We start from the raw sequence: 25,277 nt of genomic DNA on the forward strand, positions 1-25,277 counted from the left end.
ATTTTTTGTCTCTCCGCAATTTTGTTGGTATGAAGGTTGAAAGGGTATGTTCTTTCTGCTTGATGTATGTCAATCTAATTAACAGTTATAAAAATTAATATTTTATTCTCAGGATATTAACGGAGTTGACGGCAGTTGGATGGATAGTAGGTAAATCAATAAAAAATGTTTTATTAGTAATCATTTTTATACATCGTTTTACATAACGCGAAAAACGAAAGGAACTAAAGATTGTTATTTCATAACGCGTTATACATTTTTATTTTGTTGGATTGTTATTTTCTGGGAATATACATCGTTTTAGTGCTTGCATAACCAAATTAGTGGATGCATGAACCAAAATGCGATTCTATAAACTGTTATGCATCCTTTGTGGTGGTTCCATAATTCGTTATGCATCTTTTATTTGTTAGAATGATATTCTTAGAAATATACTACCTCCGTTTCAGAAAAAGGGATACATATTCTTTTTCAATTTTTCCTATTTTGTATCTCTTTTTCTGAAACGGAGTGAAAATATCTCTTTTTCTGAAACGGGATGAAAGTATCAATTTTCCTGAAACGGAGTGAAAGTATCACTTTTCTTAAAACAAAAAATAGTTTATGCATAAACAAAATATGGATGCATAATGTGTCATGCATCCTTTGTGTTGGTTTGCAAAATGACTATGCATTTAATTTTCAAAAAGTTGTGCCTAAAAGGATAAACACCTCCGAATTTTTCGTAAAAATCATAAATTTGATATTGTTGTTTGTACTCGTTGCGTAAATTTTTTCAAAATATTTCCAACAAGATAAATTGTAAAATTCCGAGGCACGGATTTTTGGATATGTTATATTCTAGTTTACATTCCAATTATACCCTTGAAAAAATAGGATACACAAATAGTAATTGGATTAAAAGAGAGGGACAATTATGTCTAGTGAAAAAGTAACCATGGATACGAAAATTTACAATCTTTTTTATCAATTTGCATATTTATGTTACTCTACATTCGAACAAAAAAGTGGTCTTAAAAGGGACTCCCTCCCTACGGTCCCTCTGTCGGTCAGCCCAATTAGTATAACATTCCGTGATAAGCTGTGCCTTCCAGGTATTTTATTCTCTTCCTCTGTTTAGGGTTTATTAAGAAAAAGCAAGCAATACGACAAGACAAATTTAAAGCAATAATAAGAACCCAGGTTGAGAAACTTAAAACACAAGTAACCACCCATGGAAGAAATTAGACAAGACAGAATCAGCAGTTTACCAGATAACCTAATTCATCTCATTCTCTCTTTCATTGATACGAAATATGCGATCCAACTAGCGTTCTCTCCAAAAGATGGAAAACTACATGGATTTCTCTGCCTTATCTCAACTTCAGTTGGAGTGGTTTCCTTGAAGGCAAAGATAATCGTAATCTCAATGATTCTTCGAGTAGAAGTAAAGAGTTAACTAGGTTTGTAGATTTTGTATACATGGTATTCATGTTCCGCGATGACTCTGATATACACACGTTAAAGATTCATCTAGATTGGAGTCTTTGGACTACGCGTGCGTCTGAGATCTTAAGAAGTTTTGATAGATGGATTGTTGCGGCTGTAAGGCGTCACGTTAAAAGTATAAATATTGGTTATAAACTGGCATATGAGCTTCCGCATCAACTGCTTAATTGTAAATCGTTGAGGAAGCTCGGTCTTTGGTGTGAGTAGTGGTACCAAATATGCAAATATTGTTCTGTCAAAATCAATTAGTTTTCCGCAGCTCAAACAATTGTTGCTTGTTGGAGTTTCAATCTCGAGAGCTGAATTAACTCAAAGACTCCTCACCAGCTGTCTACATCTCGAATTGCTAAACATAGTTAACTGTGATTTACAAAGTGGTAATCAAACGAGTATCATTGTTGATTCTCTTAGCCTTAGCGTTTTAGAAACGCTCTAATCTGGTCCCACAGTCAATCTATGGCTAACACTATTAAGTTATCTCCTCCATGTCTCATAGACTTTGACTACAGTGATTTCTTGACGCAAAAATTGCCTTCAGTAGTTGATGCTCTTTTTGATATAGCACTGGAAAGGGATGAATCTGCAGAAACATATTCAAAGCTGCCTTCCGAGGAAAAGAAAGTATATGCCAAACGCGTGATAAAATTGCTAGAAGCGGTTCCTAACGTGGACGACTAAGTTTATCATCTAGATTTCTTGAGGTACGGATGCATGCATCCCTTCTTTGTTTTCCTTTATTTAAAGGATTCGGTTTCGTATAACTTGGAATATTTAGCTGCATATAATTCTTTTATTGTTTCTCCAGGTACTCCCACATGCTCCTGACTTGATAAACTTTCGATTTCTTCAATTCTGTAACCTGCAACATTTGGAGCTGGAAATTTGGCTCACAAGAAGCTGCTTGCGTTCAATTACATACTTACTCAAGATGTCGCCTAATATAAAGTCTATTTTACTTACGTCAAAGGAGGTAAGATCTAACTAAACTCTTTGCATTTGATTGGTTAGCTATGCTGTTAGAAACCCACCAAAAAAAAAAAAAAACAGTTCAAGTACAACCTCAGTGTTGTTCAGAAATCCATCACAAATCATCTCAAGTTTATTTTAAGTTTACTACCAAGCATCGCCACAACTTATGTAGTTCAACACGTCTTTAATTAGGAACCCATGAAATGTTCTTTTCGTGTTTTGAATTATTTTATCTTGGTAAGTAAGTGATCTATCGTTGTTGTTTCTGGATATAGTCGAATTCGGCAGACATTGGAGATGATTGGGAAGCAGCAGGATTGGCATCGTCGTGCATGTTATCTCACCTCGAGTATATTGAGATTAAAGAATGCAAGGATGTGATAATGAACTCAAGTTGCTAAGTTTCCAGGGCGGTCTTAGGCCTAGGGCGAGATGGTCGACCGCCCTAGGCCCAAAATTTTGCGGGGCCCGAGAAAATGAAAACTTGGTACGTATGTTTTACTTTACTCACTCCACCTGTTTGAAACAATATGATGACAGATCAAATTAGGAGGAGAAAGTGGGAAGTATTCGATGGGGTTTGTTACAACCTACACTAAATCGCCATATGGGATGTTACGTGTCTTTGGTTAGTTAGACATGATTTACATGTATCTCTTTAGACAAGAATTAACTACTACTATATCCATTGTGTAGAAATATATCTTGACCGGGTTGACCTTCTTATTAGATGGTGGTCAGCCATGATATTAACGATACAAATACTGTATGACGACCTAATCAACCTTTTTTCCTAGATAAAAATCAAGGACGGTGAACAATCAGAACTCTGAAAATTGCAAACTTCCCAATTAGTAGTGAGATCAATTAATAGCTAGCTTAGTAATATAAATTTTCGTAAACTTTTGGCTTGTACAGAGGCGGAACCAGAAAATGAATGTGGGACTGGCTTGAAAAAAAATTTAGGGCTGGTTTAAGCCTGTTTTTTAGGCTTTTCTTTTAACCAAACTTAAAACTCATTGCAAAATGTAAGTTTTTTCTGGACTTAAATCAGCCCAAGTTACCATGTAGTTCCGCCACTGGGCTTGTACGTATTCAAAGTATTTTCGTTGTTTTGTTAACTCACAAAAGTTATCCCCATGGTATTTGCGTAATTAGAAAATTATAATAAAACCCTTTAAACTCCTAAATCATATAAGGCTCCACGTCGCGCACTGAGAATACCTACAACTGGGTGAGCGTCCCGGCCCCTTTGAAAATTCTCCATTCCACTTTTCCGCAAACTCTCACCCTAATGTGTCTTCTCTGATGTCTCTTCACGAAACTCATCGCTGGATTTTCTACAACAGATGTTCATCCAACACCACCAGTTGTGTCAAGAGATCGTATACGATTCATAATCTTACAGTTTGGTTTTCTACTTCTCTTTTTTGTTAACAAGAATAAGATATCAGTTATGGTTTCAGTTTTCTTAACAGTTTCAGTTGTTCTTCTATCATCATATACGATTCATAATTTGTTTGTAAACTCTCACCCTAATGTGTTTGATTTCATTTTCCTGGTATGTTATCGCTCAAAAGGATATGTAATCAAATGTTCGTAAACCCTAACTCTAATGTGTTTGATTTTATTTTTAAGGTACGTTATTCGCTCAAAAGGATATGTAATTAATCAAATACGATTCTGATTTTGTTTGTTGGTAAACCGAAACCCTGATTTCTTTTTTCATGTTCTCCTTTTTTATGTGACTACGATGAAAATTTTAGTACACAAAAATCAGAAGGGATTTCGATGCTGCTAAGGTAACAAATCAAGACCCATTATGCTGCAAGTTGATATTAGAACCCTGACCCTTTTGTTTATGTCCCTAACCCTTTTGTTTTTTTTTTCTCCCCAGTCGATTGCTGATCAAAGAAGTTCTAATTAAAGTTTAAACAATTTTCAAAGAGGTCAATTTCTCGAGTTTCAGGTAGTTTCCATACCCATGAAGCTCCTAAATTATGTGTGTTGATTACGTTTCTCATGGTTTTCTTTTGTTTATATAGAGGTGTCTGTAATTGGGACTAGATTTCATCCTGAAAAGATGTTGAAGATTTTCTCCTCATTACCTAAACACCGCCTTAATGCATGAAATTGTGATTAGAATTCTGACATATTCTGACATACTCATTTTATTCCCTTGTAATTCTTTCTGGTGATTAGATTACTGAAATTGTGATGATACCGTGGTGTGAATAACTTTGCAGCGGCAAGCCTCTTAAGCAAGTGCCTTTCAGGTTGCCACCATGCGAGCACTCTCAGTTGCATCTTATGGACAGAAACCAGGTGAACAATACTAGCAAGAACATTATGGATAGAAACAAGTAGAGTTATTGGGTTGAAACCACTTGGAATGCTTAAATCTTTGACCATTTGTAGTTGGTCGCTGTCATTCATGCTTACAGCCATCTTTGAGATGATGAAACCACTTGGAATGCTTAAATCTTTGACTATTCCAACCCATGCTGAATGACTTTTATGTGCAATATGCCGTGGAACTAATAATTAAACGGACAAGGAGTGTATCACCCTTGCTTACGGTAACACATTTCGATACACTGCCTTAGTTCTTTTATTTTCTTTACTGGATCATTAAAGTTTATACTTCAGATATTGCTATTTTCTGCAGCGACAATGCATGGATGGCTCCTGAAGTTATATATAATGAGCCGGCAGATGCGAAGTAGGTTGAAGTTCTTTAGTTCCTTTGTTATTTATATAATTTGGCTATTCCATTTTACCTTTGCATATTACCTTAATAAATAATACATGGAGAACTTTCTAGATCTGATGTAAATAGCTTTGGAGTTGTATGGAGCTTACTAACCCAAAAATTCTTTGGGACGGTCTCATCCCAATACTGGTATCTCAGAATTCTTTGCCGTTGTTCGTGGACGAACGACTTGAAATGCCTGAAGATATTGACATCCAATGGGAATCTATCATCAAGACTTGCTTGCACAGGTGCGTATTCTGTGGAATGCTGCTATATGAACCCATGTAACATAAAATCGTAGGGAAATTTCATACTGTTCAATTTTCTACTTTGTTTTCCTTTGATGAAAACTTAGGGACACAAAATGCAAATACATAAGAAAAAAGATTGGGAAAACAAGCACAGTCTACTGACATTAGAAGATGAGCCATAGACAAGTATCAAAAACAAATATGTATTTTTTGTCTCTCCGCAATTTTGTTGGTATGAAGGTTGAAAGGGTATGTTCTTTCTGCTTGATGTATGTCAATCTAATTAACAGTTATAAAAATTAATATTTTATTCTCAGGATATTAACGGAGTTGACGGCAGTTGGATGGATAGTAGGTAAATCAATAAAAAATGTTTTATTAGTAATCATTTTTATACATCGTTTTACATAACGCGAAAAACGAAAGGAACTAAAGATTGTTATTTCATAACGCGTTATACATTTTATTTTGTTGGATTGTTATTTTCGGATATCTGGGAATATACATCGTTTTAGTGCTTGCATAACCAAATTAGTGGATGCATGAACCAAAATGCGATTCTATAAACTGTTATGCATCCTTTGTGGTGGTTCTATAATTCGTTATGCATCTTTTATTTGTTAGAATGATATTCTTAGAAATATACTACCTCCGTTTCAGAAAAAGGGATACATATTCTTTTTCAATTTTTCCTATTTTGTATCTCTTTTTCTGAAACGGAGTGAAAATATCTCTTTTTCTGAAACGGGATGAAAGTATCAATTTTCCTGAAACGGAGTGAAAGTATCACTTTTTCTTAAAACAAAAAATAGTTTATGCATAAACAAAAATATGGATGCATAATGTGTCATGCATCCTTTGTGTTGGTTTGCAAAATGACTATGCATTTAATTTTCAAAAAGTTGTGCCTAAAAGGATAAACACCTCCGAATTTTTCGTAAAAATCATAAATTTGATATTGTTGTTTGTACTCGTTGCGTAAATTTTTTCAAAATATTTCCAACAAGATAAATTGTAAAATTCCGAGGCACGGATTTTTGGATATGTTATATTCTAGTTTACATTTCAATTATACCCTTGAAAAAATAGGATACACAAATAATAATTGGATTAAAAGAGAGGGACAATTATGTCTAGTGAAAAAGTAACCATGGATACGAAAATTTACAATCTTTTTTATCAATTTGCATATTTATGTTACTCTACATTCGACAAAAAAGTGGTCTTAAAAGGGACTCCCTCCCTACGGTCCCTCTGTCGGTCAGCCCAATTAGTATAACATTCCGTGATAAGCTGTGCCTTCTCCAGGTATTTTATTCTCTTCCTCTGTTTAGGGTTTATTAAGAAAGAAAGCAAGCAATACGACAAGACAAATTTAAAGCAATAATAAGAACCCAGGTTGAGAAACTTAAAACACAAGTAACCACCCATGGAAGAAATTAGACAAGACAGAATCAGCAGTTTACCAGATAACCTAATTCATCTCATTCTCTCTTTCATTGATACGAAATATGCGATCCAAACTAGCGTTCTCTCCAAAAGATGGAAAACTACATGGATTTCTCTGCCTTATCTCAACTTCAGTTGGAGTGGTTTCCTTGAAGGCAAAGATAATCGTAATCTTAATGATTCTTCGAGTAGAAGTAAAGAGTTAACTAGGTTTGTAGATTTTGTATACATGGTATTCATGTTCCGCGATGACTCTGATATACACACGTTAAAGATTCATCTAGATTGGAGTCTTTGGACTACGCGTGCGTCTGAGATCTTAAGAAGTTTTGATAGATGGATTGTTGCGGCTGTAAGGCGTCACGTTAAAAGTATAAATATTGGTTATAAACTGGCATATGAGCTTCCGCATCAACTGCTTAATTGTAAATCGTTGAGGAAGCTCGGTCTTTGGTGTGAGTAGTGGTACCAAATATGCAAATATTGTTCTGTCAAAATCAATTAGTTTTCCGCAGCTCAAACAATTGTTGCTTGTTGGAGTTTCAATCTCGAGAGCTGAATTAACTCAAAGACTCCTCACCAGCTGTCTACATCTCGAATTGCTAAACATAGTTAACTGTGATTTACAAAGTGGTAATCAAACGAGTATCATTGTTGATTCTCTTAGCCTTAGCGTTTTAGAAACGCTCTAATCTGGTCCCACAGTCAATCTATGGCTAACACTATTAAGTTATCTCCTCCATGTCTCATAGACTTTGACTACAGTGATTTCTTGACGCAAAAATTGCCTTCAGTAGTTGATGCTCTTTTTGATATAGCACTGGAAAGGGATGAATCTGCAGAAACATATTCAAAGCTGCCTTCCGAGGAAAAGAAAGTATATGCCAAACGCGTGATAAAATTGCTAGAAGCGGTTCCTAACGTGGACGACTAAGTTTATCATCTAGATTTCTTGAGGTACGGATGCATGCATCCCTTCTTTGTTTTCCTTTATTTAAAGGATTCGGTTTCGTATAACTTGGAATATTTAGCTGCATATAATTCTTTTATTGTTTCTCCAGGTACTCCCACATGCTCCTGACTTGATAAACTTTCGATTTCTTCAATTCTGTAACCTGCAACATTTGGAGCTGGAAATTTGGCTCACAAGAAGCTGCTTGCGTTCAATTACATACTTACTCAAGATGTCGCCTAATATAAAGTCTATTTTACTTACGTCAAAGGAGGTAAGATCTAACTAAACTCTTTGCATTTGATTGGTTAGCTATGCTGTTAGAAACCCACCAAAAAAAAAAAAAAAACAGTTCAAGTACAACCTCAGTGTTGTTCAGAAATCCATCACAAATCATCTCAAGTTTATTTTAAGTTTACTACCAAGCATCGCCACAACTTATGTAGTTCAACACGTCTTTAATTAGGAACCCATGAAATGTTCTTTTCGTGTTTTGAATTATTTTATCTTGGTAAGTAAGTGATCTATCGTTGTTGTTTCTGGATATAGTCGAATTCGGCAGACATTGGAGATGATTGGGAAGCAGCAGGATTGGCATCGTCGTGCATGTTATCTCACCTCGAGTATATTGAGATTAAAGAATGCAAGGATGTGATAATGAACTCAAGTTGCTAAGTTTCCAGGGCGGTCTTAGGCCTAGGGCGAGATGGTCGACCGCCCTAGGCCCAAAATTTTGCGGGGCCCGAGAAAATGAAAACTTGGTACGTATGTTTTACTTTACTCACTCCACCTGTTTGAAACAATATGATGACAGATCAAATTAGGAGGAGAAAGTGGGAAGTATTCGATGGGGTTTGTTACAACCTACACTAAATCGCCATATGGGATGTTACGTGTCTTTGGTTAGTTAGACATGATTTACATGTATCTCTTTAGACAAGAATTAACTACTACTATATCCATTGTGTAGAAATATATCTTGACCGGGTTGACCTTCTTATTAGATGGTGGTCAGCCATGATATTAACGATACAAATACTGTATGACGACCTAATCAACCTTTTTTCCTAGATAAAAATCAAGGACGGTGAACAATCAGAACTCTGAAAATTGCAAACTTCCCAATTAGTAGTGAGATCAATTAATAGCTAGCTTAGTAATATAAATTTTCGTAAACTTTTGGCTTGTACAGAGGCGGAACCAGAAAATGAATGTGGGACTGGCTTGAAAAAAAATTTAGGGCTGGTTTAAGCCTGTTTTTTAGGCTTTTCTTTTTAACCAAACTTAAAACTCATTGCAAAATGTAAGTTTTTTCTGGACTTAAATCAGCCCAAGTTACCATGTAGTTCCGCCACTGGGCTTGTACGTATTCAAAGTATTTTCGTTGTTTTGTTAACTCACAAAAGTTATCCCCATGGTATTTGCGTAATTAGAAAATTATAATAAAACCCTTTAAACTCCTAAATCATATAAGGCTCCACGTCGCGCACTGAGAATACCTACAACTGGGTGAGCGTCCCGGCCCCTTTGAAAATTCTCCATTCCACTTTTCCGCAAACTCTCACCCTAATGTGTCTTCTCTGATGTCTCTTCACGAAACTCATCGCTGGATTTTCTACAACAGATGTTCATCCAACACCACCAGTTGTGTCAAGAGATCGTATACGATTCATAATCTTACAGTTTGGTTTTCTACTTCTCTTTTTTGTTAACAAGAATAAGATATCAGTTATGGTTTCAGTTTTCTTAACAGTTTCAGTTGTTCTTCTATCATCATATACGATTCATAATTTGTTTGTAAACTCTCACCCTAATGTGTTTGATTTCATTTTCCTGGTATGTTATCGCTCAAAAGGATATGTAATCAAATGTTCGTAAACCCTAACTCTAATGTGTTTGATTTTATTTTTAAGGTACGTTATTCGCTCAAAAGGATATGTAATTAATCAAATACGATTCTGATTTTGTTTGTTGGTAAACCGAAACCCTGATTTCTTTTTTCATGTTCTCCTTTTTTATGTGACTACGATGAAAATTTTAGTACACAAAAATCAGAAGGGATTTCGATGCTGCTAAGGTAACAAATCAAGACCCATTATGCTGCAAGTTGATATTAGAACCCTGACCCTTTTGTTTATGTCCCTAACCCTTTTGTTTTTTTTTTTCTCCCCAGTCGATTGCTGATCAAAGAAGTTCTAATTAAAGTTTAAACAATTTTCAAAGAGGTCAATTTCTCGAGTTTCAGGTAGTTTCCATACCCATGAAGCTCCTAAATTATGTGTGTTGATTACGTTTCTCATGGTTTTCTTTTGTTTATATAGAGGTGTCTGTAATTGGGACTAGATTTCATCCTGAAAAGATGTTGAAGATTTTCTCCTCATTACCTAAACACCGCCTTAATGCATGAAATTGTGATTAGAATTCTGACATATTCTGACATACTCATTTTATTCCCTTGTAATTCTTTCTGGTGATTAGATTACTGAAATTGTGATGATACCGTGGTGTGAATAACTTTGCAGCGGCAAGCCTCTTAAGCAAGTGCCTTTCAGGTTGCCACCATGCGAGCACTCTCAGTTGCATCTTATGGACAGAAACCAGGTGAACAATACTAGCAAGAACATTATGGATAGAAACAAGTAGAGTTATTGGTTTGAAAACCACTTGGAATGCTTAAATCTTTGACCATTTGTAGTTGGTCGCTGTCATTCATGCTTACAGCCATCTTTGAGATGATGAAACCACTTGGAATGCTTAAATCTTGACTATTCCAACCCATGCTGAATGACTTTTATGTGCAATATGCCGTGGAACTAATAATTAAACGGACAAGGAGTGTATCACCCTTGCTTACGGTAACACATTTCGATACACTGCCTTAGTTCTTTTTTTTTCTTTACTGGATCATTAAAGTTTATACTTCAGATATTGCTATTTTCTGCAGCGACAATGCATGGATGGCTCCTGAAGTTATATATAATGAGCCGGCAGATGCGAAGTAGGTTGAAGTTCTTTAGTTCCTTTGTTATTTATATAATTTGGCTATTCCATTTTACCTTTGCATATTACCTTAATAAATAATACATGGAGAACTTTCTAGATCTGATGTAAATAGCTTTGGAGTTGTATGGAGCTTACTAACCCAAAAATTCTTTGGGACGGTCTCATCCCAATACTGGTATCTCAGAATTCTTTGCCGTTGTTCGTGGACGAACGACTTGAAATGCCTGAAGATATTGACATCCAATGGGAATCTATCATCAAGACTTGCTTGCACAGGTGCGTATTCTGTGGAATGCTGCTATATGAACCCATGTAACATAAAATCGTAGGGAAATTTCATACTGTTCAATTTTCTACTTTGTTTTCCTTTGATGAAAACTTAGGGACACAAAATGCAAATACATAAGAAAAAAGATTGGGAAAACAAGCACAGTCTACTGACATTAGAAGATGAGCCATAGACAAGTATCAAAAACAAATATGTATTTTTTGTCTCTCCGCAATTTTGTTGGTATGAAGGTTGAAAGGGTATGTTCTTTCTGCTTGATGTATGTCAATCTAATTAACAGTTATAAAAATTAATATTTTATTCTCAGGATATTAACGGAGTTGACGGCAGTTGGATGGATAGTAGGTAAATCAATAAAAAATGTTTTATTAGTAATCATTTTTATACATCGTTTTACATAACGCGAAAAACGAAAGGAACTAAAGATTGTTATTTCATAACGCGTTATACATTTTTATTTTGTTGGATTGTTATTTTCTGGGAATATACATCGTTTTAGTGCTTGCATAACCAAATTAGTGGATGCATGAACCAAAATGCGATTCTATAAACTGTTATGCATCCTTTGTGGTGGTTCCATAATTCGTTATGCATCTTTTATTTGTTAGAATGATATTCTTAGAAATATACTACCTCCGTTTCAGAAAAAGGGATACATATTCTTTTTCAATTTTTCCTATTTTGTATCTCTTTTTCTGAAACGGAGTGAAAATATCTCTTTTTCTGAAACGGGATGAAAGTATCAATTTTCCTGAAACGGAGTGAAAGTATCACTTTTCTTAAAACAAAAAATAGTTTATGCATAAACAAAAATATGGATGCATAATGTGTCATGCATCCTTTGTGTTGGTTTGCAAAATGACTATGCATTTAATTTTCAAAAAGTTGTGCCTAAAAGGATAAACACCTCCGAATTTTTCGTAAAAATCATAAATTTGATATTGTTGTTTGTACTCGTTGCGTAAATTTTTTCAAAATATTTCCAACAAGATAAATTGTAAAATTCTGAGGCACGGATTTTTGGATATGTTATATTCTAGTTACATTCCAATTATACCCTTGAAAAAATAGGATACACAAATAGTAATTGGATTAAAAGAGAGGGACAATTATGTCTAGTGAAAAAGTAACCATGGATACGAAAATTTACAATCTTTTTTATCAATTTGCATATTTATGTTACTCTACATTCGACAAAAAAGTGGTCTTAAAAGGGACTCCCTCCCTACGGTCCCTCTGTCGGTCAGCCCAATTAGTATAACATTCCGTGATAAGCTGTGCCTTCTCCAGGTATTTTATTCTCTTCCTCTGTTTAGGGTTTATTAAGAAAGAAAGCAAGCAATACGACAAGACAAATTTAAAGCAATAATAAGAACCCAGGTTGAGAAACTTAAAACACAAGTAACCACCCATGGAAGAAATTAGACAAGACAGAATCAGCAGTTTACCAGATAACCTAATTCATCTCATTCTCTCTTTCATTGATACGAAATATGCGATCCAAACTAGCGTTCTCTCCAAAAGATGGAAAACTACATGGATTTCTCTGCCTTATCTCAACTTCAGTTGGAGTGGTTTCCTTGAAGGCAAAGATAATCGTAATCTAATGATTCTTCGAGTAGAAGTAAAGAGTTAACTAGGTTTGTAGATTTTGTATACATGGTATTCATGTTCCGCGATGACTCTGATATACACACGTTAAAGATTCATCTAGATTGGAGTCTTTGGACTACGCGTGCGTCTGAGATCTTAAGAAGTTTTGATAGATGGATTGTTGCGGCTGTAAGGCGTCACGTTAAAAGTATAAATATTGGTTATAAACTGGCATATGAGCTTCCGCATCAACTGCTTAATTGTAAATCGTTGAGGAAGCTCGGTCTTTGGTGTGAGTAGTGGTACCAAATATGCAAATATTGTTCTGTCAAAATCAATTAGTTTTCCGCAGCTCAAACAATTGTTGCTTGTTGGAGTTTCAATCTCGAGAGCTGAATTAACTCAAAGACTCCTCACCAGCTGTCTACATCTCGAATTGCTAAACATAGTTAACTGTGATTTACAAAGTGGTAATCAAACGAGTATCATTGTTGATTCTCTTAGCCTTAGCGTTTTAGAAACGCTCTAATCTGGTCCCACAGTCAATCTATGGCTAACACTATTAAGTTATCTCCTCCATGTCTCATAGACTTTGACTACAGTGATTTCTTGACGCAAAAATTGCCTTCAGTAGTTGATGCTCTTTTTGATATAGCACTGGAAAGGGATGAATCTGCAGAAACATATTCAAAGCTGCCTTCCGAGGAAAAGAAAGTATATGCCAAACGCGTGATAAAATTGCTAGAAGCGGTTCCTAACGTGGACGACTAAGTTTATCATCTAGATTTCTTGAGGTACGGATGCATGCATCCCTTCTTTGTTTTCCTTTATTTAAAGGATTCGGTTTCGTATAACTTGGAATATTTAGCTGCATATAATTCTTTTATTGTTTCTCCAGGTACTCCCACATGCTCCTGACTTGATAAACTTTCGATTTCTTCAATTCTGTAACCTGCAACATTTGGAGCTGGAAATTTGGCTCACAAGAAGCTGCTTGCGTTCAATTACATACTTACTCAAGATGTCGCCTAATATAAAGTCTATTTTACTTACGTCAAAGGAGGTAAGATCTAACTAAACTCTTTGCATTTGATTGGTTAGCTATGCTGTTAGAAACCCACCAAAAAAAAAAAAAAAACAGTTCAAGTACAACCTCAGTGTTGTTCAGAAATCCATCACAAATCATCTCAAGTTTATTTTAAGTTTACTACCAAGCATCGCCACAACTTATGTAGTTCAACACGTCTTTAATTAGGAACCCATGAAATGTTCTTTTCGTGTTTTGAATTATTTTATCTTGGTAAGTAAGTGATCTATCGTTGTTGTTTCTGGATATAGTCGAATTCGGCAGACATTGGAGATGATTGGGAAGCAGCAGGATTGGCATCGTCGTGCATGTTATCTCACCTCGAGTATATTGAGATTAAAGAATGCAAGGATGTGATAATGAACTCAAGTTGCTAAGTTTCCAGGGCGGTCTTAGGCCTAGGGCGAGATGGTCGACCGCCCTAGGCCCAAAATTTTGCGGGGCCCGAGAAAATGAAAACTTGGTACGTATGTTTTACTTTACTCACTCCACCTGTTTGAAACAATATGATGACAGATCAAATTAGGAGGAGAAAGTGGGAAGTATTCGATGGGGTTTGTTACAACCTACACTAAATCGCCATATGGGATGTTACGTGTCTTTGGTTAGTTAGACATGATTTACATGTATCTCTTTAGACAAGAATTAACTACTACTATATCCATTGTGTAGAAATATATCTTGACCGGGTTGACCTTCTTATTAGATGGTGGTCAGCCATGATATTAACGATACAAATACTGTATGACGACCTAATCAACCTTTTTTCCTAGATAAAAATCAAGGACGGTGAACAATCAGAACTCTGAAAATTGCAAACTTCCCAATTAGTAGTGAGATCAATTAATAGCTAGCTTAGTAATATAAATTTTCGTAAACTTTTGGCTTGTACAGAGGCGGAACCAGAAAATGAATGTGGGACTGGCTTGAAAAAAAATTTAGGGCTGGTTTAAGCCTGTTTTTTAGGCTTTTCTTTTTAACCAAACTTAAAACTCATTGCAAAATGTAAGTTTTTTCTGGACTTAAATCAGCCCAAGTTACCATGTAGTTCCGCCACTGGGCTTGTACGTATTCAAAGTATTTTCGTTGTTTTGTTAACTCACAAAAGTTATCCCCATGGTATTTGCGTAATTAGAAAATTATAATAAAACCCTTTAAACTCCTAAATCATATAAGGCTCCACGTCGCGCACTGAGAATACCTACAACTGGGTGAGCGTCCCGGCCCCTTTGAAAATTCTCCATTCCACTTTTCCGCAAACTCTCACCCTAATGTGTCTTCTCTGATGTCTCTTCACGAAACTCATCGCTGGATTTTCTACAACAGATGTTCATCCAACACCACCAGTTGTGTCAAGAGATCGTATACGATTCATAATCTTACAGTTTTTTTTTTTTTTCTACTTCTCTTTTTTGTTAACAAGAATAAGATATCAGTTATGGTTTCAGTTTTCTTAACAGTTTCAGTTGTTCTTCTATCATCATATACGATTCATAATTTGTTTGTAAACTCTCACCCTAATGTGTTTGATTTCATTTTCCTGGTATGTTATCGCTCAAAAGGATATGTAATCAAATGTTCGTAAACCCTAACTCTAATGTGTTTGATTTTATTTTTAAGGTACGTTATTCGCTCAAAAGGATATGTAATTAATCAAATACGATTCTGATTTTGTTTTGGTAAACCGAAACCCTGATTTCTTTTTTCATGTTCTCCTTTTTATGTGACTACGATGAAAATTTTAGTACACAAAAATCAGAAGGGATTTCGATGCTGCTAAGGTAACAAATCAAGACCCATTATGCTGCAAGTTGATATTAGAACCCTGACCCTTTTGTTTATGTCCCTAACCCTTTTGTTTTTTTTTTTCTCCCCAGTCGATTGCTGATCAAAGAAGTTCTAATTAAAGTTTAAACAATTTTCAAAGAGGTCAATTTCTCGAGTTTCAGGTAGTTTCCATACCCATGAAGCTCCTAAATTATGTGTGTTGATTACGTTTCTCATGGTTTTCTTTTGTTTATATAGAGGTGTCTGTAATTGGGACTAGATTTCATCCTGAAAAGATGTTGAAGATTTTCTCCTCATTACCTAAACACCGCCTTAATGCATGAAATTGTGATTAGAATTCTGACATATTCTGACATACTCATTTTATTCCCTTGTAATTCTTTCTGGTGATTAGATTACTGAAATTGTGATGATACCGTGGTGTGAATAACTTGCAGCGGCAAGCCTCTTAAGCAAGTGCCTTTCAGGTTGCCACCATGCGAGCACTCTCAGTTGCATCTTATGGACAGAAACCAGGTGAACAATACTAGCAAGAACATTATGGATAGAAACAAGTAGAGTTATTGGGTTGAAACCACTTGGAATGCTTAAATCTTTGACCATTTGTAGTTGGTCGCTGTCATTCATGCTTACAGCCATCTTTGAGATGATGAAACCACTTGGAATGCTTAAATCTTTGACTATTCCAACCCATGCTGAATGACTTTTATGTGCAATATGCCGTGGAACTAATAATTAAACGGACAAGGAGTGTATCACCCTTGCTTACGGTAACACATTTCGATACCCACTGCCTTAGTTCTTTTATTTTCTTTACTGGATCATTAAAGTTTATACTTCAGATATTGCTATTTTCTGCAGCGACAATGCATGGATGGCTCCTGAAGTTATATATAATGAGCCGGCAGATGCGAAGTAGGTTGAAGTTCTTTAGTTCCTTTGTTATTTATATAATTTGGCTATTCCATTTTACCTTTGCATATTACCTTAATAAATAATACATGGAGAACTTTCTAGATCTGATGTAAATAGCTTTGGAGTTGTATGGAGCTTACTAACCCAAAAATTCTTTGGGACGGTCTCATCCCAATACTGGTATCTCAGAATTCTTTGCCGTTGTTCGTGGACGAACGACTTGAAATGCCTGAAGATATTGACATTCAATGGGAATCTATCATCAAGACTTGCTTGCACAGGTGCGTATTCTGTGGAATGCTGCTATATGAACCCATGTAACATAAAATCGTAGGGAAATTTCATACTGTTCAATTTTCTACTTTGTTTTCCTTTGATGAAAACTTAGGGACACAAAATGCAAATACATAAGAAAAAAGATTGGGAAAACAAGCACAGTCTACTGACATTAGAAGATGAGCCATAGACAAGTATCAAAAACAAATATGTATTTTTTGTCTCTCCGCAATTTTGTTGGTATGAAGGTTGAAAGGGTATGTTCTTTCTGCTTGATGTATGTCAATCTAATTAACAGTTATAAAAATTAATATTTTATTCTCAGGATATTAACGGAGTTGACGGCAGTTGGATGGATAGTAGGTAAATCAATAAAAAATGTTTTATTAGTAATCAACTGTTGGAATTGTTATTTGACACAATAACGATTGCAGAGAAAAACAAAACTAATCTATTGCGCAGGAAACAACATTCCCAACAAGCAAAACTAATCATCTCACAGGAAATCTACGACCAAAACAATTCCTATACAGAAAATAAACCAAGTTACTACAGCAGTGTGCTATACCTAAGTGGGGAGGGAACTGTAAACTAAGTATTAGCATGGGATTAAAGCCACCAGGCACACCAGTTAAAAGAAATTGCGTTGTGGAAGCAAAATAGTAGACTCTGCTAGAGAATGAACCCGAAGAAGTAATGGATTGGTATAATTACATTGTTTTGAACTACACTTTTATTAGTACTCCAGTGAGGCAGTGAGAAAGAAAGTAGTTCAAGAAGACCTAAGTACAAACACAATTTAATTGATCATGGCTGACGTGAGAGGAGGAGGTAAGGGTTGCAACGAGGGCTGTGGTTGTGTTGTACCATGCCCTGCCGGCCAAAGTTGCAGGTGTGAGACCAGCGGAGGAGGAGGAGACAGGGAACAAACACAATTGCGTAAACTAGGTAATTGCGTTGTGGGCCAAAGTTGCAGGTGTGAGACCAGCGGAGGAGGAGGAGACAGGGAGGGAACTGTAAACTAAGTATTAGCATGGGATTAAAGCCACCAGGGACACCAGTTAAAAGAAATTGCGTTATGGAAGCAAAATAGTAGATCTGCTAGAGAATGAACCCGAAGAAGTAATGGATTGGTATAATTACATTGTTTTGTGTAATTGAGAGGAGGAGGTAAGGGTTGCAACGAGGGCTGTGGTTGTGTTGTACCATGCCCTGGCGGCCAAAGTTGCAGGTGTGAGACCAGCGGAGGAGGAGACAGGGAACACATGAAGTGCTCGTGTGGAGAACACTGTGGGTGCAACCCATGCGGGTGTTCCGAAGGTAGCCAAGGAAGTACTGGTGTTGGAAAGACTCACTGCAAGTGTGGTCCTGGATGTGGTTGTTTTAAGTGTGCCTCTTAGATCGGATGTCGCGTTAGTTGTGAGCCAAAATAAAAAGGTGCATATGCGTGAGAAGTATGCAGCAGTAGATGTCGTACTTTGGGGTATGTTATGCATGTCTATTTATATTTACATTGTTTTGGATTTTTGTTTGAGATATTTCTCAATTATACGTTTTAACCATTTATTAAAACAAAACATAAACATCAAAAGAATACTTAAGCATAGACTGACTGAATGCAACCCAATGGGCGGGCTTAGGACGCTATCAATCTGCAGTGAAGCTGTCATGATCAGATCAATTTTAAAATTATATCAATAATCCTAAGCAACCGGCCACGACACACCAAATCGAAAGAGCATCGCGACGGGGCGAGGCGAGGCTGAGCCCCACCTAATCAAAAATCTTAAACATGCATTGTGACGGGGCGAGCCGAAGCCGAGCCACACAAAATAAAAAATCCAGGGTGATGCGAAGCCGACCAAAAATATGGTCCGAAAAAAAATGATGGTAGATAGTTTTTGGGTCCGCCGGTGCGTAGCACGGGCACAAAATTTAGTCTTTTTCTAGAACATGTTGTGAAACTTATGTGGTATCTAGGTGACACAATTTTAATAAAAAATCAAGATAAAAATGATTAAAAAAAATGTGGGCCGAAATGGGGTTAGCTAGCATTGTGCGCTTTTATAAATAAAATTTTGGTTTTTTTGATTTTCTTTAGGTTCTTATTGGACTTCATATGCATGCATAAGTGTGGATTGTTCAATTAATTTATTATTCATTTTATTTATCATTTATGTTTATATGCTTTAAGGGGGAAAACCCATTTTAAAAACTTCTCCCCGAGCCCCTAAAATGGTAGAGACGGCCCTGTAAGTTTCTTACTGAAAAATGACAGGATTTTGAAGAAACTGCATCTGTTTACTCGTTCAACTGTTGGTTTACCTGATAAAGCGAGACTAATAAACCGAATTATGGGTACACTGAGAGGACTCCCAACAGATACTTCGCACATGAAAGTTTCGCACTATTTAGATGATGTTCTATTAACCTAAGGAGATGACAGCGTGCGTTTAGTAAAGAATGTGTAATTTCTAAATTTCAGTATTTCTTAATTTTTCTGAAATACATACTTGAATGTTTGCTGCGCCTTATCTATATTTTTACTCAGGCAAGAGACTGAAATCTAAGCATCTATGAACTTGGTATATATAGACTGTAACTTAAGGTGTATGCTCTCCTCAAGCTGTCAGGTTCTAAAATCACTTGCGTCAAAAAGATGGATCTTATTAATACTTTGGGTCATTAACATCCTAGCTGCCTCGGAAATTCGGAGCCAACACTAGCTGTTGCGTTAAAATTTGGAGCCAACATCTTTGGTTGCCAAACTGATAATAAATCTCATTATGCCAGTTTTGGTATTTTGCTGTGATGATTTTATTTTATTCGCTCTTGAAACACTTAGGCTTGCGTTCTGGTTGTCTAATAAGGAGGAAGTTGCTGAATAAAGGCTACAACTTGAGTTTTTGCTGGAATCAGCAACGCCGTACGTCACTCCATTATTACCAAGGAAAACAACAAACTAAAAGAATAAACTGAAGACAAGTTCTTTTTATATCTACTACTGGGTATCACACCGGCCTACCGCCGGGCTCAATCTTTTTAATCTTTTATTTGTTGTTTGGTCGGCGAGTTAGTATCCTTTCACAAAATTTTAGCTGAGTCATAGTAGTCGGGGCTTAGGCATGTGGACCCCCGATTAAGGATGGTCTATGTATTTAGATAGTATTATCATACCATAGTAGCCGGGGCCTACGGTCCCGGTCGTGGATTAAAAAATCTAGGGACAAACACGGTCCATCATTAATATTAAATTAACTGTGATTTGGTTGAGTTTATAAGTTAGATGGGACTTGCAGCCTCGATGTTTTGTTGGTCGGGTCTAATTAGTCGGGGCCTACAGCCCCGGCCGTGAACCCTTGCACAAACTCCAATATGTCGTTGGTCGGATCAAATTAGTTGGGGCCTACAGCCCCAGTCGTGGTCCCTTACAAAAATTCCAGTTATTTTATTGGTCAGACCAAATTAGCTAGGACCTACAGCTCCGACCATGGTCTTTTACACGTAAATTCCAGTATTTTTTTGGTTGGGTCAAATTAACCATGATCATAAGCCCGATCATGACCCCTTTGCTTTTTTGCAAATTTATATTTCGTGATAAGGTTATCCGTCATTAATAGAGTTAATATAGTTACGGCAAACCTAAATAAATTTTCAAAAGAACGAAATTTGTTAAAATAGGTTTTCTATTATCGGTGATAATTGCTATGGAGTTTGCGCTTTTGTTTTCTGGAATTAGAGGTTCGGGAATCTGAAAGGTCATCAAACTTATGTCAGATATTTGCTTTAGAAACTTGTCGCATTAACACTGTTCACCTTTGAAGAATATAAGCTAGCCCAAGAAGGGAAAAAAAGAAACACTTGCCTTTTTTGTAGTGATGTGTAAGCCCTTCAGTTTACCTCTTGATGCAAACTTGCTATAACATGTGTGTTTTTTTAGTGATGATTTGTCGCGTGTGGTGTAGTCAATCAATGCATAGTATAGTACGCTCCTAGGATAGTGAAAATGTTTGGAATTAAATCATGTAGGGAGAGTCTAGCAGATTAATTGTGGAAGGAAGTTTGATTTTTTTAACCCTGGCCTCGTGTTCTCTTCATCTCTGTTCAAATCACCGATTTATAATAGCCTTGCGCTATGAAATTATAACTAATGAATAGACACTTGAAAACAACAAAGATTGAAGGGGTGAGTGTATCGGTTGGTCTGGTGAATCGGAGATAATAAGCTTATAAACGTACAATGAGAAGAATTTAACTTTATTATAAATACCAAAAATTGGTACTGATTTTAGAAATCCAAAAATATGGCAACTACACGGATCTTATTGTAGTTTACAAAAATCAAATAAATACCAAGAATTGGTATCCAAAAATATATACGTATCTTATGGTAGTTTAGCAAAATCAGGAAACCCACCGACCGGACGGACGTTTATATAGAACATATAACGAATCGGTCTGTGCCGTGGGATGACGAAATCGATGGTCGGATTTATAAGGCTACACAAACACCACTTCTTTTTATAATCTAGACGTAGGCCGGGGATTAACCTTTTAGAGTTTTTTTTATTGTTTGGTCGGTTGGTCAGTATCTTCACATATTTTAGTCCGTCTATCTTACCAAACAATATTAGTCTGTATATAATAGTCGGGAGCATATTTAGTTAGTCCGGTCATACCAGAACGGTCCCGATATTTAGTTGGTCGTGTCATATTATAGCATGTTAGTTAGTCGAATCACAGTATCATGTTTAATTAGTTGAATCATAGTAGTCGGGTTGGCCCCGGCCGTAGATTAGAAAATTTAAAGCAAATATAATATCCGCATTAAAATTAGTCATGATTAAGTAAACCCTTCAGGGTCTTCAAATTAATATTTGTCTTTTTTTTTGGTTGGCAATCTTTTCTTTTGTTTTGCTTCGATCAGAAGGTCGGCAATATTTGGATTACAAATGGTCACATTAAAGATAGCCCATTCTCCTGATTTTTTATAACTTTTGTTGTGGGTCTCCCTTTTGCCACTCCTTGGCAATGAGAGGGTGGGCGCTCCAAGAAAGTCTCCGGTTAAGGAATATATGGGTATGTCTCCTGTTGTGCTATATGGGTATGCATTGTGCATGAATGGGTGGATGAGACCATATATATTTTCTATACTAAGTAACTACATTTATTAAAACCAACCTATATAAAGAATGTTCCATACACAAACAGTGTGGCCATTAGGAAACCACGTTGTTAAAGGTACTGTGACAATATATCTTAATAACTGGGGTCGTGGAATAATGTGATAAATTTCATGAATTCATTACCATGTTGGTGCAGATCTTTGGAACTGACAGATGAACGGACCAGTGGATGCCGGTCTGTTCATTGGATCTACTTCATTCATATGATCTAAGCCTGACGGTGTCGTGGTTGAGTGGGTTTCGGAGAGAAACTTTGAAATCCATTCCAAATGAAAGCAGTTAAGTTTGTGAATGTGATACGTTTCGGGGTCATTATCAATGGAAAACGAAGCTGTCTATTTATTAATGATAGCTTGGATTTTTTTATATAGGACTCTTTAGTATCAAAATTAGGACAGTATTTTTTGGTTCCATAATTAGGACAAATTCTATTTCCGGAAATAGTGTGAAACTCAGGTTTAGAAATCAATCTATTATTAATAAATTAATGGGGGTCAAACAATATCGGGAAATTCAAGGGATCGACGGACGTCTATATAGGACATATAACAAATCGATCCGCGTTGTGGGATGACGAAATCGATGGTCGGATTTGTAAGGCTACACAAACACCACTTCTTTTTATAATATAGATACTAGGTATTACCCTGGCCTACGGCCGGGGCTCAACCTTTTTCGTTTTCGTTTTGTTGTTTGATCGGCTGGTCCGTATTCTACCAAACTCTTTTTTAGTCATTCTCAAAACTAATTAGATTATAACGGTCAAACATCGAGCTTATAAGTTAGTTCGGACTTGCGTCCCTAATATTTGTGGTTGTGTCAAATTAGCTGGGGCTTACAGCCCCGGCCGTGGTCCCTTGAGGATAACATGGTATTTTGTTGATCGGGTCAAATTAGCCGGGGCCGTGGTCCCTTGAGAATACTATAGTATTTTGTTGGTCATGTCAAATTAGCCGGGGCTTACAGCCCCGACCGTGGCCCTTAAACATTCCCTAATGTTTTGTTGGTCGGGATTGTGACACTTAAATCTCACACATAAATCTTTACCATGTGTTTTTATTTTATTTGTTTTTTAAAAATAGCTTTTAGATTAGTTGATGCTAACTTAAATTTTCTTGAGAAAGTTATGGTACAAATCATTATGCTTATTGGATGATTGAACGTTCAAATGACTTATTCGATGGACCAAAGTATATATGGTGTATACGAATAATCTTCATGGAGGGTCATCCACCAAACATAATCCAAACAGATCCTTAGACATATGTTTACCGTGAAGATGTATTAGTAAGGAGATATTTGGTTGCATTAAACATAAAACCTCTTACCCAATTCACTCCTCTTGCTCTATTAGGTTTTCTTTCTTCTCATTTCCTCTTTAGAGCAATTTTTTTTTTAAATCATCAGCTATGTTTTCTTTTATTTCACCGTATCCATTCTTTAAATCATCCATAATAATAACTTAGTATTAATAACTCAGTATTATTATGATATAGAGAGACGAAGTTAAGAATTAGAAGTCGTTAATGGAGGGGAAGAACAATAGATAGAAGACCATCTGTTGGTGAAACCGTTAAGAATGATGCTCTTCTGTTCTATAAATACATCTACTTAGTGTTATCCTATATTAACGGAAACTTAGTCAAATTAGGAAATCCGACGCTGCAGTCAAATTAAGAAATCCAAGGATCCGACGCCGTTAAATAATCTTTAGAATTATATTTTTATTAGGAAGCCAAGGGATCGGACGGACGTCTATATAGGACATATAACCGATCAATATCCATCGTGGGATGACGAAATCGATGGTCGGATTTGTAAGGCTACACACAACACTTTTTTTTATAATATAGACTAGTTATCACCCCGGCCTACGGCCGGGGCTCAACCTTTTAGAGTTCTGTTTATTGTTTGGTCGGACGGACAGTGTCTTCCCATATTTTAGTTCATCTATAATAGTCGGGAGTATATTTAGTTAGTCCGGTCAATACCACAACGGTCCTGATATTTAGTTGGTCGTGTCATATTATACCGTGTTAGTTAGTCGGGTCACAATAGTGTGTTCAATTAGGAGGGTAATAGTAGCCGGATGAGGTCGGGGCCGTATTTAAAGGCAAATATGATATCCGCATTAAAATTAGCCGTGATTAGGTAAAATCTATAGAGTCTTCAAATTAATATTTGTTTTTGTTTCTGGTAAAATCAGAAAGGATATTTATAGTTAGTGCATGAAAACTTTCAAGGAAACCGACACGCATTAGGAAATGTTGATTCGAGTCACGTAAGGAAATGTTGAGTTTTGTTTTGCACCGGGCCGGGGCATAATCCCTTCCGACTAAAACAAAATATTAAAAGAAGATCATCTCACGAACCGACGGACGTAAATATCTCTCAAAATTATATGTCTAAAACGGACGGATGGATAGAAATCTCGCCAACTATCCTTCTCAGCCGTCGGATTGCCGAAACCAATGGCCGTCTATTACCCAAGACAGACATCACTTCTTTTTATAATAGCCTTATTATTACTTCAAATTCATATATTCTTATATCTTGGCATCAATCCCGAACGTCCAAAATAATAAAATTCCCGTCATATATACAACGAAGGGATGCACATTTCGCGAACTAACGGTCCAAGCGGCAGAATGGCCAAAGTCAATGTTTGGATCTGTCCCAAGGCTAATTTGTAATATGCGTGAATTTAATATCTCTATACATGGTTCTAAAATTGTACATAGATTATTAGTAAGCTACACCGAGTTTGTTTGTCCATTTTGTTGTACAACTTTGTCCCCATTCAGCAATTTGTACATTTGCATCCTCAAAGGTATGATTGACCGAGTCAAACTTTTAGGATGTTCATTTTTTATGTTTTTGGGCAAGATTTTATGCTTGCTCCTCGTTCTTTCTTTAAATTGCAAATTAAATTATGTCATTGGGTATTTAATTTGCAAGAGATGATTTCATGGGGTGCTATTCGTATTTTTGAGTTCGTGTCTATTTGGTAACATTTTCTTTTTGCTTTGTCTTAATTTGCTGCGAAAGGAAGAGAATGAAGCACCAGGTTTCACCCGGGTGAAGCTTCCTGCCCAACAACTTTCTCCAATTCCTTACTTTATCTTACCATAACTTATTTAGTTTAACTTGATACCTAGTACATATATAGATACTGTGATATTGTGCTAATGTCCTACGGCTGTCTACATTGTTTTTTGAAAAATATTTGCGAATTTTTTTGCATTAGTTTCATTTTTAGTTTTTTGTTTTCCCTTG

At 36.2% G+C, this 25,277-nt stretch overlaps 7 long non-coding RNA genes across 16 annotated transcripts; all 7 read left to right on the top strand.

The window, feature by feature from the left end:
• Nucleotides 1-1,747: 1,747 nt before the first annotated feature.
• LOC113337917 lies at nt 1,748-3,036 on the top strand. The gene is made up of 3 exons (XR_003354510.1): nt 1,748-2,189; nt 2,294-2,458; nt 2,733-3,036. It is a non-coding gene; the product is annotated as an uncharacterized LOC113337917 (long non-coding RNA).
• Nucleotides 3,037-3,556: 520 nt separating this feature from the next.
• On the top strand, nt 3,557-5,814 carry LOC113338142. 6 transcript variants are annotated; one of them, XR_003354637.1, is made up of 8 exons: nt 3,558-3,864; nt 4,038-4,095; nt 4,224-4,259; nt 4,355-4,426; nt 4,704-5,036; nt 5,126-5,179; nt 5,369-5,460; nt 5,781-5,814. It is a non-coding gene; the product is annotated as an uncharacterized LOC113338142 (long non-coding RNA). The 6 variants fall into 6 exon arrangements; XR_003354636.1 differs by having other exon boundaries at nt 3,561-3,864; nt 4,704-4,782; nt 4,876-5,036; nt 5,369-5,782; XR_003354635.1 differs by having other exon boundaries at nt 3,566-3,864; nt 4,704-4,782; nt 4,902-5,036; nt 5,369-5,782.
• Nucleotides 5,815-7,427: 1,613 nt separating this feature from the next.
• On the top strand, nt 7,428-8,717 carry LOC113337918. Its single transcript, XR_003354511.1, has 3 exons — nt 7,428-7,869; nt 7,974-8,138; nt 8,414-8,717. It is a non-coding gene; the product is annotated as an uncharacterized LOC113337918 (long non-coding RNA).
• A 449-nt stretch (nt 8,718-9,166) lies between these two features.
• On the top strand, nt 9,167-10,623 carry LOC113337772. 2 transcript variants are annotated; one of them, XR_003354429.1, is made up of 6 exons: nt 9,167-9,546; nt 9,720-9,777; nt 9,906-9,941; nt 10,038-10,109; nt 10,387-10,465; nt 10,560-10,623. It is a non-coding gene; the product is annotated as an uncharacterized LOC113337772 (long non-coding RNA). The 2 variants fall into 2 exon arrangements; XR_003354428.1 differs by having other exon boundaries at nt 10,586-10,621.
• A 7-nt stretch (nt 10,624-10,630) lies between these two features.
• Nucleotides 10,631-11,465, top strand: LOC113337773. The gene is made up of 3 exons (XR_003354430.1): nt 10,631-10,719; nt 10,809-10,862; nt 11,052-11,465. It is a non-coding gene; the product is annotated as an uncharacterized LOC113337773 (long non-coding RNA).
• A 1,636-nt stretch (nt 11,466-13,101) lies between these two features.
• On the top strand, nt 13,102-14,391 carry LOC113337919. The gene is made up of 3 exons (XR_003354512.1): nt 13,102-13,543; nt 13,648-13,812; nt 14,088-14,391. It is a non-coding gene; the product is annotated as an uncharacterized LOC113337919 (long non-coding RNA).
• A 449-nt stretch (nt 14,392-14,840) lies between these two features.
• On the top strand, nt 14,841-17,142 carry LOC113338111. Of its 4 annotated transcripts, none has more exons than XR_003354604.1 (8): nt 14,841-15,220; nt 15,399-15,456; nt 15,582-15,617; nt 15,714-15,785; nt 16,062-16,140; nt 16,234-16,394; nt 16,486-16,539; nt 16,729-17,142. It is a non-coding gene; the product is annotated as an uncharacterized LOC113338111 (long non-coding RNA). The 4 variants fall into 4 exon arrangements; XR_003354603.1 differs by having other exon boundaries at nt 16,260-16,394; XR_003354605.1 differs by having other exon boundaries at nt 16,062-16,394; nt 16,642-17,142.
• Nucleotides 17,143-25,277: the final 8,135 nt, after the last annotated feature.

The sequence above is a fragment of the Papaver somniferum genome, unplaced genomic scaffold, assembly GCF_003573695.1.
Source record: "Papaver somniferum cultivar HN1 unplaced genomic scaffold, ASM357369v1 unplaced-scaffold_18, whole genome shotgun sequence".
NCBI lineage: Eukaryota > Viridiplantae > Streptophyta > Magnoliopsida > Ranunculales > Papaveraceae > Papaver > Papaver somniferum.